The sequence below is a fragment of the Microtus ochrogaster genome, linkage group LG4 (genome assembly GCF_000317375.1).
Source record: "Microtus ochrogaster isolate Prairie Vole_2 linkage group LG4, MicOch1.0, whole genome shotgun sequence".
In the NCBI taxonomy this organism is placed as follows: domain Eukaryota; kingdom Metazoa; phylum Chordata; class Mammalia; order Rodentia; family Cricetidae; genus Microtus; species Microtus ochrogaster.
In genome coordinates this window covers 57759765-57773072 of record NC_022030.1, presented here as the reverse complement: position 1 = coordinate 57773072, position 13308 = coordinate 57759765, and positions in this window count along the sequence as shown.

Here is a 13308-nt window from a genome sequence, read left to right as displayed (position 1 = left end):
GGGAGGCTGGGAGGAGGTGGAAACTTGTTTTTTTTTCCTTTTCTCAATAAAAAAAAAAGAAAAAAAAATAAAAATGTAATGTATATAGGTTGTTAATGGATAATCATTAATAATAGTCAAGCTTGTAGTCATGTTAGTTAAGATTTTCTAGATGTACATAGATATATTTTAGATAGGATTCTTCATATCTTTCAAAGATTATAGAATATGGCATTTTAAATGTTTTAATAACTTAGGGTTTTTCATGACAATGAGACATGTCTGCTCCTGGCAGCACCAGATACTTCAAGAGGAAGATGGGCATCGAAGAGGCTCCTTATGGAGTTTGATAGCCATTTGGGCAAGAAACTGCTCTTGCTTGGACTATTGTACAAACTGGACACAGAGAACCCACAGAGAGAGAACTACTGAACTTGCCTAAAGGTGAGATGATCTTTCGGGGTTCCTGATTCATGAAGGAGTCTGCAAGACATTCTGCAGAACACAGCAGATAGTGACTGAACTGCCTTTGAAATTTCCTGCTTCGTGGAAATGTCTCTGGATACTATGGGCCTGAAGGCCAAAGATGGATGCCCCAGAGGTACAAAAGAACTTTGGGTGACTGTCCAGGCAGAGATGTCTCTGTCATTTCTAGAGTTTTGAAAGTTGCTTATTTCTTGTTTGCTTAGGTAATATTGTATCTTTCTGGAGTCTTTGATGGAGTTAAAGAATAGTTAGTTATTGTTATAGTTTTCCTTAGTTATGATAAAGATGAAATAGTTGTAAATATTGTAATTTTTACTTGATAACTGTTTTGTTATATGTAATTTTGCTATGTTAAAGTTAAAGCCTTCCTCTTTTTTTTGTTTAAACAGAAAAGGGGGAAATGATAGAGGAAGGTCATTGGTTAAAAAATAAAGAAACTGTTTGGCCATCATAGATTAGAACATAGGTGGGTGGAGTAAACAGAACAGAATGCTGGGAGGAAGAGGAAGTGAGCTCAGACTCGATAGCTCTCCTCTCTGGGGCAGACGAGATGAAGCTCCAACCCAGGATGGACGTAGGCTAGAATCTTCCCGGTAAGCGCACCTTGGGGTGCTACACACATTATTAGAAATGGGCTAGTCCAGGTGAGAGAGTTAGCTGAGAAGAGGCTAGATATAATGGGCCAAGCAGTGTTTAAAAGAATACAGTTTCCGTGTAATTATTTCGGATAAAGCTAGCCATGTGGGAGCCAGGGTGGCCGGAATGCAGCCCTGCCACTCCTACTACAATTCTCCAGAAAGCAGAAATAAGAACTGTTTTCATCACTGTGTCATTGTTTGCCTTCTTTCTCCTAGACAACCTAGGTCCCAAAAGCTGGCAACTGGTGCCCTAGCTTTCATCCTCATGAATCTTAGGGACAGCAGCAAAGTTTTACTGATTTATCTGAAAATGGATCATGAGAACAGAAAGATCTCACAAGCAAGACCCAAGGCCTAAATAGAATCCAGGCTCTTACAGGTCAGCATAGATACATGTTGCCTGTGTGTGCGTGCGCGCGCGCGCGCACACACACACACACACCTCTGCCTATGATCTCCTCCAAATTCCCAAGTGCTAAAGAACACACAAAGATCCACTTCAGCAAATGTGGTGCATGGGATGGGGCTGGGGGAGAAGGGAAGTCAAGATGAATGTTTTCTCCAGTTCTGTGATGTCTATTTCACTGTGAAACTGGGGTTTTACTTACTCTCTCAATATTTTTCTTCATTATAATTGCAGCAGAAGCCATATACATTAGCTCTTGCCAGCTAATAAATGACTCCAAAACCAAGTGATTTGAAAAAAGTGAACATTTGCTTTGTATCCTGAAGGATGGTTGGATGGACAGTTCTGCTGATGTGAGCCAGACTCAGCCAAGCTTGCATGGGAACTCATTCATGAATTTGCTGCCAGCTGTACGTCAGAAGATGGTAACTAATCAAAGATGGCCTTGGTGGAAAAACCTAGCCTTTGTCCTGTTCATCAAAGTAATAAGCACCTTGAGAAATTAAACCACACTTTACATGTGATTGCCAAGCTCTGCTATGCCTTATTTTGCCAACTCCTATTTAAAAAAAAAACATGCAATTAAATTATACAGAGAGAAGACAAAGGATCAGTTGGGGCATCTTGATCAAAATAGAGTAGTAAGAAAACATGTGATGCAATTAATTAATCATACTAGTTAAGAATGATCATGAGTATTAAAAATATAAACATATCCATCACTTTAATGAATTGAATCTTTATCCTTGATAACATAAATCATTCCTTGTGAGTAATTTTTTTTTTTTTTTACTCTTTAAGGTCAATATATTCATGTTGGAAGACGAGTTCCGCCATTGATGCTAGCTACATGGCTTCTCTTCTTCAACCTCCTTTCAACTTGCAATGAAGAGAACTCATCCATTGAAAAATGGTCCTTACTTTTGAGAAGAAAAACCTGTCCTTCTGGCTCATTGACTCTCATGAAGATCCTAAGGATTTCATTCTTGGTCTCCCAGTCTCCATCTTTGCATAACAATAAAAGAATAACAACTCTCAGAGGATTATTGAGGTCTACCTCTGTCTGAAGAAGTGGAAGAGTCAGGGATGTTAAACCTGATGATTGTACCTTGGTGTACTAAACATATACATATGAAACACTAACCAGAGCAACCCCCTGAGCTATCTCTCCAAATTACTGCTTGCCTGAAAGAGACAACTATGATAGTAAGCAGTGTGGGAAAAAGAAAAAAAAACAAGAGAGAACAGACATGATAGTAAAATGATCTTATAGTAATAAACAAAAAATCAATCAAACAAACAAAACCCAAATAGTTCAAATATTAAAATATACAGAAATGTGGGACTTTCTCTTTGAATAGGTTTGAATGTGGAGTCCCAGCCATTTGTCTAGATGAGGCGTGGAGAATAGAAATTCTTTTTTTTTAAATATGTATTTATTATGTACACAATATTCTGTCTGTGTGTATGACTGCAGGCCAGAAGAGGGCACCAGACCCCATTACAGATGGTTGTGCGCCACCATGTGGTTGCTGGGAATTGAACTCAGGACCTTTGGAAGAGCAGGCAATGCTCTTAACCTCTGAGCCAGCTCTCCAGCCTGGAGAGTAGGAATTCTGAAAAGACTTTCTAAATTGTAGGTGATAAGCTTTGTCTCAGGATTGACAAGATGGCTCAGTGGGTAAAGATGCTTACTATGTATGCCTGATGACCTGACTTTGATCCCTGGAACTCACATTAAAGTATAAAGAGAGAACTGATGCCATGGAGTTATCCTCTGACTTCCACTGACTCTCCAATGCACATCATGTATGTACACACAGAAAAAATATAATAAATAACATTTGCATTTTTTAAAAAGAGGATGAATCTTGCTTCATCCTTAGCAGCTTCCATCTTCAGAAGCTATTTAGTTTACCAGCCTCTGTTTGTGACTTTTCTTAAAGTGACTCCCCTTTCTCCATGCAGAGTACAGAAACTTGAGGGTCCCTGCCCAGCCTTCATGCCCATGTACAGCAGCTGAGGTTCACACAGCACTCAGGATGCCTGTGGAGTGAGGTCACAGGTATTTTAGTTCTGTGAAGGAAGTGAGACTCACAGCAAAGGGGGAGGATGACAGCCAAGCCTGGGGACCAAGGCAAGACATGATTTCAAGACTTTATGGCTCTCTCTTCCTCTCCCTCCTGCTCCCCCATTCTCTCCCCACCTCCAACCTCATCCCCCCAATAGCATGTGGAAAATGTTGTCCTATTATTTTCATGAAAAAAATTGCCTTTAAAAAATAAAAATGTTAGCTTATCTCCAATTCAGACATGCATTTCAAAATCTCACTGAGTCTAAATATAATTTTTATATGTTCAATTGGTTCAGTTTGTCATTATGATCTCATTGTGTAGCCCCTGGTTGGCCTGAAACTCACTATGTAAACAAAGTTGATTTTGCACTTATAGAAATCTACCTATTTCTGCCTCCCCAGTGCTGGAATTAAAGACTTGCAACACCAGTTCTGGCCATATGTCCTCCTCTTCTTCTTCCTCACCCTGCTTTTTTACTTTTTCCACCATGATCCTGGGAATCTCTTAAAAGTGGGGGAGGGGTGTTTGAAAATACAGAAGAACAGAACAGTCACTGTGAGATACTGTCTTCTACATAGGACAGGAAAGCTGTAAGCATCAATGCTTAACAACATGGTTGCCCAAACATCACCAGCATAAAGCTAACACCAGTTGAGATGTGGACACGGGTAGGGGAAATTCCACATTGTTCCACCCACAGATGAAAAGCTACAGCTGATCAATGGCTTCTGAGAGAGGGAAAATGAGGCTACTCCAGGGACAAGCTCTCAAATAGGTTATCCAATCCCGAGTGGTCAGCCTTGGACACAAGTACACATGAGCAAAACTAAACACAAGCAGTAACTTATATATAATTATGTGAGCGCATGCATGCGTGCACATACACACACACACATATCTATGTACACTAAATAATAACAGCTAAAGAAGAGACCATAAATTTGTGGGGCTACATGGAAAAGGTTGGCAGAGGGGAGGAAAGGGTGGGAAGGAGTTAGATGTAGTGTTCATGTGTGAAGGTCTCAAAAATAATATAAATACGTTTCACAAAAGTATATGGAACTGTGCTTTAATGCCTAAATGTAAGTGAAAATACCATTCAAAAGCAAAGAAGGGGGTCTTCACAGAGACCCTGGGTTCAATTCCCAGCATCCACTGGTGGCTCACAACCATCTGTAACTCAAGTTTCAAGGGGAACCAAAGTCCTCTTCTGACTTCAGCAAGCAGCAGGCACACACATGGTGAACAGACATATATGTAGACAGAACATTCAAACACATGCATAAAATAATGTCAATACACTTTTTGAAAAAACAAAAAATAAGGGTGGAAAGATAGTTCAGTAAATAAAGTGCTTGCTGCCCAAGTATGATTCCAGAACATGCATGAATACTAGCATGAACTGCAACCCCAATGCAGGGGAAGTGGAGACTGGTGCATCCCTTGGTGTGGGAGAATTGTCTGTATTCTGTCAATCATGTTTTAAATAAATGCTTATTGGCCAGGCAGGAAGTATAGGCGGGAAAACTAGACAGGAAGTAGAAATGATACAATGAGAACAGGAGAATTCTGGGAAGGAGGAAGTTGATTCCTCCCACTCCTGCCCAGACCACCAAAGCAGCAGGATGTGATCTGCCCCACTGAAAAAAGGTACTGAGGCACATGGCTAACATAGATCAGAAAAATGGGTTAATCAAGATGTGAGAGTTAGCTAGTGAGAGGCTAGAGCTAATGGGCCAATCAGGTTATAATTTATGGAGATCTATGTGTGACTTTCTTTGGGGCTAAACAGCTAGGGGTCCCAGGCAGGGCAGAAACCCCAACAAACAGGACCATTCATGTTACAATCCCTGGGGCTTGCTGCCCAGCCAGTACAACCAAGGGGGGAAGCTTCAGGTTCAGTGACAAACTCTGTGTTAAAAATAAAGGCAGAGAGCAACTGAAGCAAACCCCCAATATTGGCCACTACCATTTATATGCATGTACACAAGAGTGCAAGCTTGCCTGCACACAATGCATATATGCACACATATACATAAAAATGCTTTTTCAGAAAATGAAAGAAATGGCAATGGCACCCAATAATCTCATGTCAATGTAAGTTTACATCTAGTGCCTTGACTGTGTGGTCAATGTAGTCATTGTATTGACCTGCACAGTGTGGGACAGGAAGTAGCAGCTGTGGCCTTGGCCTCCTAAGCGTTGACCAAAGGAGTCTCTCTCATTAGCTCATCAGAGCCGAAATTTAGAGTAGCTGTGCAAAGGAAGTTCAAATTCAGAATGTCCCAGTTTGAAAGAAGAAAAAATAAAAGGCTTTCAGGTCTTTCTGTTTGGTTTGGGTTTTTTTTTTTATTTTGGTATACATACATATAATCTTTTGGATTATAATGTCACAAGTTACATCCATGAAGCCTCACCAACATGACTCTCTACACAAGATCTGAACACCAGTAGAAATGCTAATGTGAACAAGGAAAATCCAGGAGGCCTCAACCCTAGACAGAGAACTAAGGGCAACTGAGAAAGGCTGAGAGCTGCAGATACAGTCTTCCCAAGGAAGACCACATCAATGGGTTATCCAATACTAAACGGTCAGACCTGCAAACACACACACACACACACACACACACACACACACACACAAACACACACACCATTATGCAGACTGAGCAGGTTGTATTTATGCATTTGGGTGTGTGTGTGTGTGTGTATGTGTGTAACAAAAATTAAAGAAAAAAAGAGGCTATGGATTTGAAAAAGTACCATCTTTATTTTGAAGGCAGATTAGAAGCCTCAGCATTTCAAGTCCAGTTGGGCCAGGTTTGGTAGAGCTGCCACAGAGATGATGGAAGCATCAACTGGGAGATGAGAAATTAAGCTTGGAGAATTGGTTACCTCCTGATTCCTGCATTCTGATTTGGGTCCAAGAGCTAAGAGCTGTAAGCTGAGTGATAAACTGGAACCGTAAGGCTCATCATGGTCATCCCATCAACCCTCAGCTGCAGCTGCTACCATTTTGTCCCAACTTGCTCTTGTCTGTTTCCCAGTCCCTTCCTCTTCTGTTTCTTTCCCAGCTCAGTGTCTACGTCCCTCCTCTCTCTAAACTGTTTCCAGCACAAAAGCATCTACCTCATCTTTTCCTCCTAATGTCTAATCTCTTCTGCAATTTCAGCTACTTTCAAAAAGAATAGGCGAATAAAGACTGTCTTCCAGGACAACCAGGAAACAAAAGAATATTTTCTTCTGTTTCTGTCCATGTGACTCCCTGCTCCTGCTTTGTGTCATCAAGACCTAAAGCATCCACACAGGCAAGACTAAAACACCTACTCCACCTCTTTGCAGTGATGTTTAGCTTCAGTTGTGTTTGTTTGCTGAATTTTAGGACCCTGGAAGTTTTCAGAGCCATGTGAACTCAGGAGGAAATTGTTTTGTAGGGTAATCTGGATGAATATATACTGGTTGTTGTTGGGGGTGGCCTTACGCTGCAAGATAATCTCTGACTTTCGTATAAGCTCTACTTGTGAGTTCACATGCAATCGCTGCTGCTGTCATCTGTTGCCTTTCTGGACACTTCACCATGTCACCTGTTATTTCTAAGGACCATCAGATCTAACAGATTAGTAGTGATAAACAGCAAGGACCATTTGCCATGGGCAAGATGTTAAGTAGCGGTAGTCCTTAGACCTCGCAGGCCCTATGCTTTTTTTCCCATTATGCCTTTTATCTAATATTTCAATGGGAATTTATGGAGTGTGGATACAGGATGGGGGCAGGGGAGGGTATTATGAGAAGTGACGATGGATGGAAGGAAGTCGCTGACGAGTTCTGCCTCAGACTCTCATGCTTCTGCGCGGTCCGACCTTGAGAAGATAATGGCCATCTGTTCTCCATGTCCACTGGGGAATGGGCAAGGGGACGATGGTTAATAAGGTGGCAGAGGAGATCAGCACACACAATGAATTTCACAGCTGACAAGCTCCGTGGACACTGGAACCATTGACCAAGTGCTCTATGAGTGGGGTGACATGCCCTCCTCTGGAGGCCACCAGACACATCTGTCTGACCAAGAATAAATGTGGTGTGGCCCAGAAGGAGAAGAATGGACAAATTCATGCTAGGTCCTCGCATTCCTGCCTGGCAATATTTAGTTTAAACCCCATTCCAAACCAAGGGAGTACAGAAGGTTTCTTGGTCTGATTTTGAAGTTATCTTTTTATTTTCACCAAATTCTTCTGGACAGAGATCAGAGTGTGGTTTCTTTAAAGAAATGACAAGTGGTCACTATTTCAGGTATCCACACAAACACCACAAATTTAAAGACATAAATATTTACATCGGGAAGAATGACAGTTGACCCTCGGAAAGTCTGTGATGTGGGTGTGTTGATTTTTCTTTAAACACATTTTAATGGAGATGGGTTCCTAGAAAACTGACTCAGAATTGTCAACTGTGCTGGTTTGAACGTAGCTGGAGAATTAGCCACTGGATTAGGAAACTGAGTCACAAAGAGAAAGAATAAACTGAGGGGTACAAGAGCGGCGTTCAGAGGAAGTGGGAAAGTATTAAAACCGAAACAAGATGGAAGAACTATGGAGAAGCGTGGAGCTCAGAGAGGAAAGGCAAAAACAAAACGAAACAACAAACCCACAGCCTCTAAAGCATTGAAAGGAGTAGGGTTCCAGCTGGCGCAGGACCCACGGGAACCAAGGACTCTCTTTCCCCATCAGATGCAGGAAAAGATGGAGGAGACATCAGAACATTTATGCCAGGTCAGGTGCCTTCTATATTTGATAGGTGCCAACTTTGGGGTTCTCCTCACACATTTGAACACTTTTGCTTCTGTAGGAAGAGGTCCATTTGCAGACTTTGTGATAAATTTAAGTATTTAAATACATTTAATGCTAAAGCAGAGGCAAAGGTAACTATGCTGGAATTGTTGAGGGTTCGTATACTGTCCTCCAATAAGGAAGCTTCACTCAGGATTTTCTATGTCCATTTTAGTTCGCACTTTTCCCATTTCCTTTTCTTTCCATCTTTCATTTTTTTTCTTGGCAATAGATTTTCCTGTGGATCTTAATCTATAGGTGTAATTTCACTCAAATATTTCATCTTTTCATCAGGCCTGAGTGCTAAATGGCCAATGCCAGTCTGATCAGCATAAAATTTAAACAAGAAATTATTTCCACTTAAGGAATCTCTCACCTGTTACATATAATCCAAGGGCTGCAGAGGCGAGCTTAGATGGTCATGACTGGATTCTGGTTGGAGTTAGATGAGAACGATCTTTCTGCCCATGATGAGGGCTAACCCATCCCTCTGTGTCCACTGTCATACAGGAACCTGTGTTCGTGCACAGACCCTCCAATGGTCCTCCAAGGACCCGATGGCAGATGAGTGTAGAGCCCTAACCTCTGGGACAGACTTAATCCACAAGCTGTTGCCTGACTCAGATGAGCAAATAACCTAATTGGCACTTCAAATGCTTAGTATAAAAGCCTGGTACATTATAAATATTCAAAAATCATTATTCTGATAGTTTTTTTTTTTAAATTTTCACAGAAGTTTGCTATGTCACTTCATAACTATTCTTGATTCTCAACAGAGGAAGTTTCAGGACGCGATTCGGGTCACACCAGGAGTGGTCACTCTCCACAGACTCCCCATCCCACGCGCAGTAAGAGCCCCCATCTGCACGAGGGCCCTTCTTCCTGCCCTCACCCCTTGGGCCACATCTGCATTTCCCACCACCTTCCTTTTGAGGTTCCTGCGTTCAAGTCTCCTTGGCCTCGTTGTCTCCGATTCTCCTCCCTCCATCCATAACACCTTCTGCAGAGGTTCTCCCTGGAACTCAAGAATCTGCTTGAAGCATCCAAACAGTTTGCCTACCAGTCACTCTGCGATAAAACAGAGCTTCACGGTGGTAGGTGTATGGAACAAAAAACTGATTAGCTCATGATGGCCGGGAAGTAGAAAGGTGGTTTTAGGTCCTAATGACTCCTCTACTTGAGTTAGAAACTCAATTTACCTTGTAATTCACTTCTGACTACATCACATCATCATCATCATCATAGCAACTACAACTATCATGTATTAAGTGATACTATTATACTATTCTGGTATTCTAGGCATATGTTTCTATCTTAGTATGCCTACTACTATTATAAGATATGAGCAGGCAGTGGTGGCACACGTCTTTAATCCCAGCACTTAGAAGGCAGACTCATGCAGATCTCTGAGAGTTCAAGGCCAGCCTGATATACAAAATCAGTTCCGGGACAGTCGGGACTGTTACACAGAAAAAAACCTCTCCCAAAAGAAATTTTAAAAAAAGAAAGAAAAACTACAAGGTATAAATTACTATATTTTTTTTGTAGTTTTAAAAAACTAAAGCTCATCAAAGTAAGGTAGCTGACCCCAAATCATACCAGTAAACAATTAAGGCAAGATGCAGTTTTCCTGTTTTGACAACATTATGTGGTCTCCCCACTGCCAGACACTCCCCAGGGCCTTAGTACAGCATACACATTCAGTAGGTACAAGATGAACATTGGCTGACTGATGGACCAGCCAGGAGGATGCAGCGTGGTTTAGATGTGTTCAGTTGAAGCCTCGCTATGCATTCAAGATTGACTAGTAGAAAAATAAATTCTCACCTTCTCCCATCCTCCTACTTCTTCTGTAGAGTGGAGAAACTAACAGACTAATAAAGGCTTCAGACAGAAGGCATGTTCTCCGAGCTCAATCCCTTCCTTTCTGAGAGTCAAGCCCTGCGCTCATCTTTCCCCTGCCATCCCCAACAGCCAAGTAGGCCACCACTGCTGCCATATGGTTGGATGCTTTCTTGACAGGTTGGGTTTGCTGAAATCACCAATAACATACTCAAGACTCCAAACAAGATTCCTAGGATGAAGGGAAAGGAGAACACACTACAGGATGATAAAGTGTCCATATCCAGAGGGAGCTAAACTTGAGTCTGCCAGAGGAACATAGCATCTGCTAGCTAGCTCCCTTTCTTCTTCAACCTACCAAATGCCAGTCGCATTGCAAGACTCTTGGCATGTCCAACCTCTCTTTAAAGAACTCACTACAGCCTCGTCCAAACTCTCTAACAGGTGTGCAGAGTGGTAGCATTGGGTGTCTTCTCACCCAGACAGTAAGACGGGAAATGCTTACCCAGCCCTTTCTCACAGCCATGCGTCTTCCTAAGCTAAACTGTCTTGCTATACCTGGTGGCACTGCACTGGGGTTCTTCAGTGTCCCACTACGCCGCTCCTCTCAGCGACCTTCAGCATTTATAAAACACACATGGAAACCCACCCTGCATCTCTAGCCCCTTCCCACCTCATAGCCCACATCTGAAACTGTGAGTTCAGTAGTATGCAAATGAATCCAACCTCTGATGGAAACAAGAGATGAGGGGGAAGTTATTTGCTGATTATACTTCTCCACACAGCTCACTTTCTCAGCTACCGAAGATGTTTAAGGCAAAGACTGCGATGTGCACAGTTTCCATTGTTTGCCTCCTCCCGGTCTCATACAGTGCAACAAATACATGAAGTACTCAAAATATGCTGACAGTGCAGCACACTCAGGGATGCAGCCAGCGGAGGCCTTCAGACACACCCCTCCCTGGAAACCAAAGTTGCATTGAGTCGTAGGACAGGGAGGCAGGGGGTAGAGCTCTTGACTGCTGTTTCTTCTCATAGGACTCTGTGCACAAACACATTTTCCAGACACCACGTCCAAGGTGAATAGAGATGGAAATAATTTCAGATGTGGAGTCTTCTTGCTCTGAGTAGAAACGCCATCCTAATAGATGTTTAACTTTAATTTTAATTCTCTCTCTCTCTCTCTCTCTCTCTCTCTCTCTCTCTCTCTCTCTGTGTGTGTGTGTGTGTGTGTGTGTGTGTGTGTGTGTGTGTGAGAGAGAGAGAGAGACAGACAGACAGACAGACAGACAGACAGACAGACAGACAGACTGGGCATAACTTGAGTGGGGTTCTGAGGACAACTTTCTTTCTGGAGTCAGAGTTCACCTTTCCCTGTGCTGAGAAAAGGTCTCTGGTTGTTTTGTTTCTGCTGTGGTGCACACTCTAGACACTTTAGCTTGGGGCAGTTCTCCTGTCTCCGTCTCCACCTCCTGCCTTAGCACAGGAGTGCTGAGATTACAGATGCTCTGACTACTGCATCCCACAGTTGTTTGAGGAGGGCTGGGGACTGAACTCCGATCACTAGCTTGTGGAGAAAGTGCTTTTCACCTGCTCAGCCATCTTGCCAGTCTTCACTTCGCAACATCCTTGCAATATTTAAAAAGTAATACCGGTTAAGACATCCAATAGATGTTAGCAAGGAAGCGTAATGAAACAAGACACCTTGTTGGTGTTAGGTTCCAGTGTACCTTGGTCAAGGAATGGACTTGAAAGCAGAGATTAATGACACTCCGACATGACAACATTTATGCTTTCGGTACTTAGAGTTCTTTTGGACACTTTCAGGCATTTACACATTAATTTGCTTTTTTCCCAAAACTCTGAGTGAGGTAGAGCGTAGATCATCTCCTTTTACAGATGAATATCCTCTGGTCCAGCCAGCAATGCAGCTCCCCAACATGGCAGAACTGCTGCCCTCATCAGCCCTGGCACTCAGGAGGAAGAGAAGGACATGTCCAGCTGGTGTAGACAGCAGGAGAGAGTCTGGGCAGCCTGTCTCTGCAATCCTGAGTGCTTCTGGTCAGGCCGGCCAGGCCACCTCCTCCTTTCAGCTCCGCACCCCAGGCCCTCTGTGTCCTAGCCAGTTCTCACTTGCGCTCAGCACAGAAGGTTGCTGCTTGCTTCCAAGTTGGCTGTTTACTGGTGGGAACTGGGTGCCAGAGTTTGTGCTGGTGGCTGCTCTTTCCCAGCACTCTCCCATGGTGTCATATTTTCTCAGCTTGTTCTTAAACTCACTTTCTGACCCCCTCCCCGGTACTCTGTGACCCTTTCTCAGGTCACCAAAGCCAGTTCACTGAAGGCTGCAATACTACCTTCCCTACGTATTTGTCTTATCTAAACCCTGCACAGTTTAGAGACTCACCAAATCCACCAAACTTGGAAGCCCATCCTGTAACCCGATGTGTTTGGCAGATTGGAGAAGTCAGCATCCCATATTCCCCATTTCCCAGTGAAAGCATTATAGAGTTGGGTTCATTAGGGAAGCCCCATCCCATCTCTAACAGCCAATTAGAGAGAGAGCTAATAGAGCCCTCTATCTCCATTCCATCTCCTCTTAAATCCCAGATAGACTTCAATTCTATATGAAGTCACCTTGCAGATCCTGGGCAGATCCTGATGGCCCTGAGCTTGCTTCCTTACCTACGGTTTTATAATATTCTGGTGCTTCTGAGCAGACTTACTGTGCTGCTTTAGTTTGACTTTGGAATCCCAGCTCTTCTGAAGGCTTCATCCGAGTGGGTGAGATAAACTCTAAGTACTTAGTTTTCTTCACGCCTAAAGTACTTGACTGCATCAAAGTTTGGAGAGCATTGACTTATGTACCTCATCTAATTGACAACATTTTAGGTGAAGAATTTACATCTTTTGTTTTCTTAATTTGTATTCCTCTATCATCTCTAGGTCAAGGTGGTGGCAATGCTAGGCCCCCATGCAAAACACTAATGTTATATTCCCCATACAAAAGCAGCTCTCTCTCTCTCTCTCTCTCTCTCTCTCTCTCTCTCTCTCTCTCT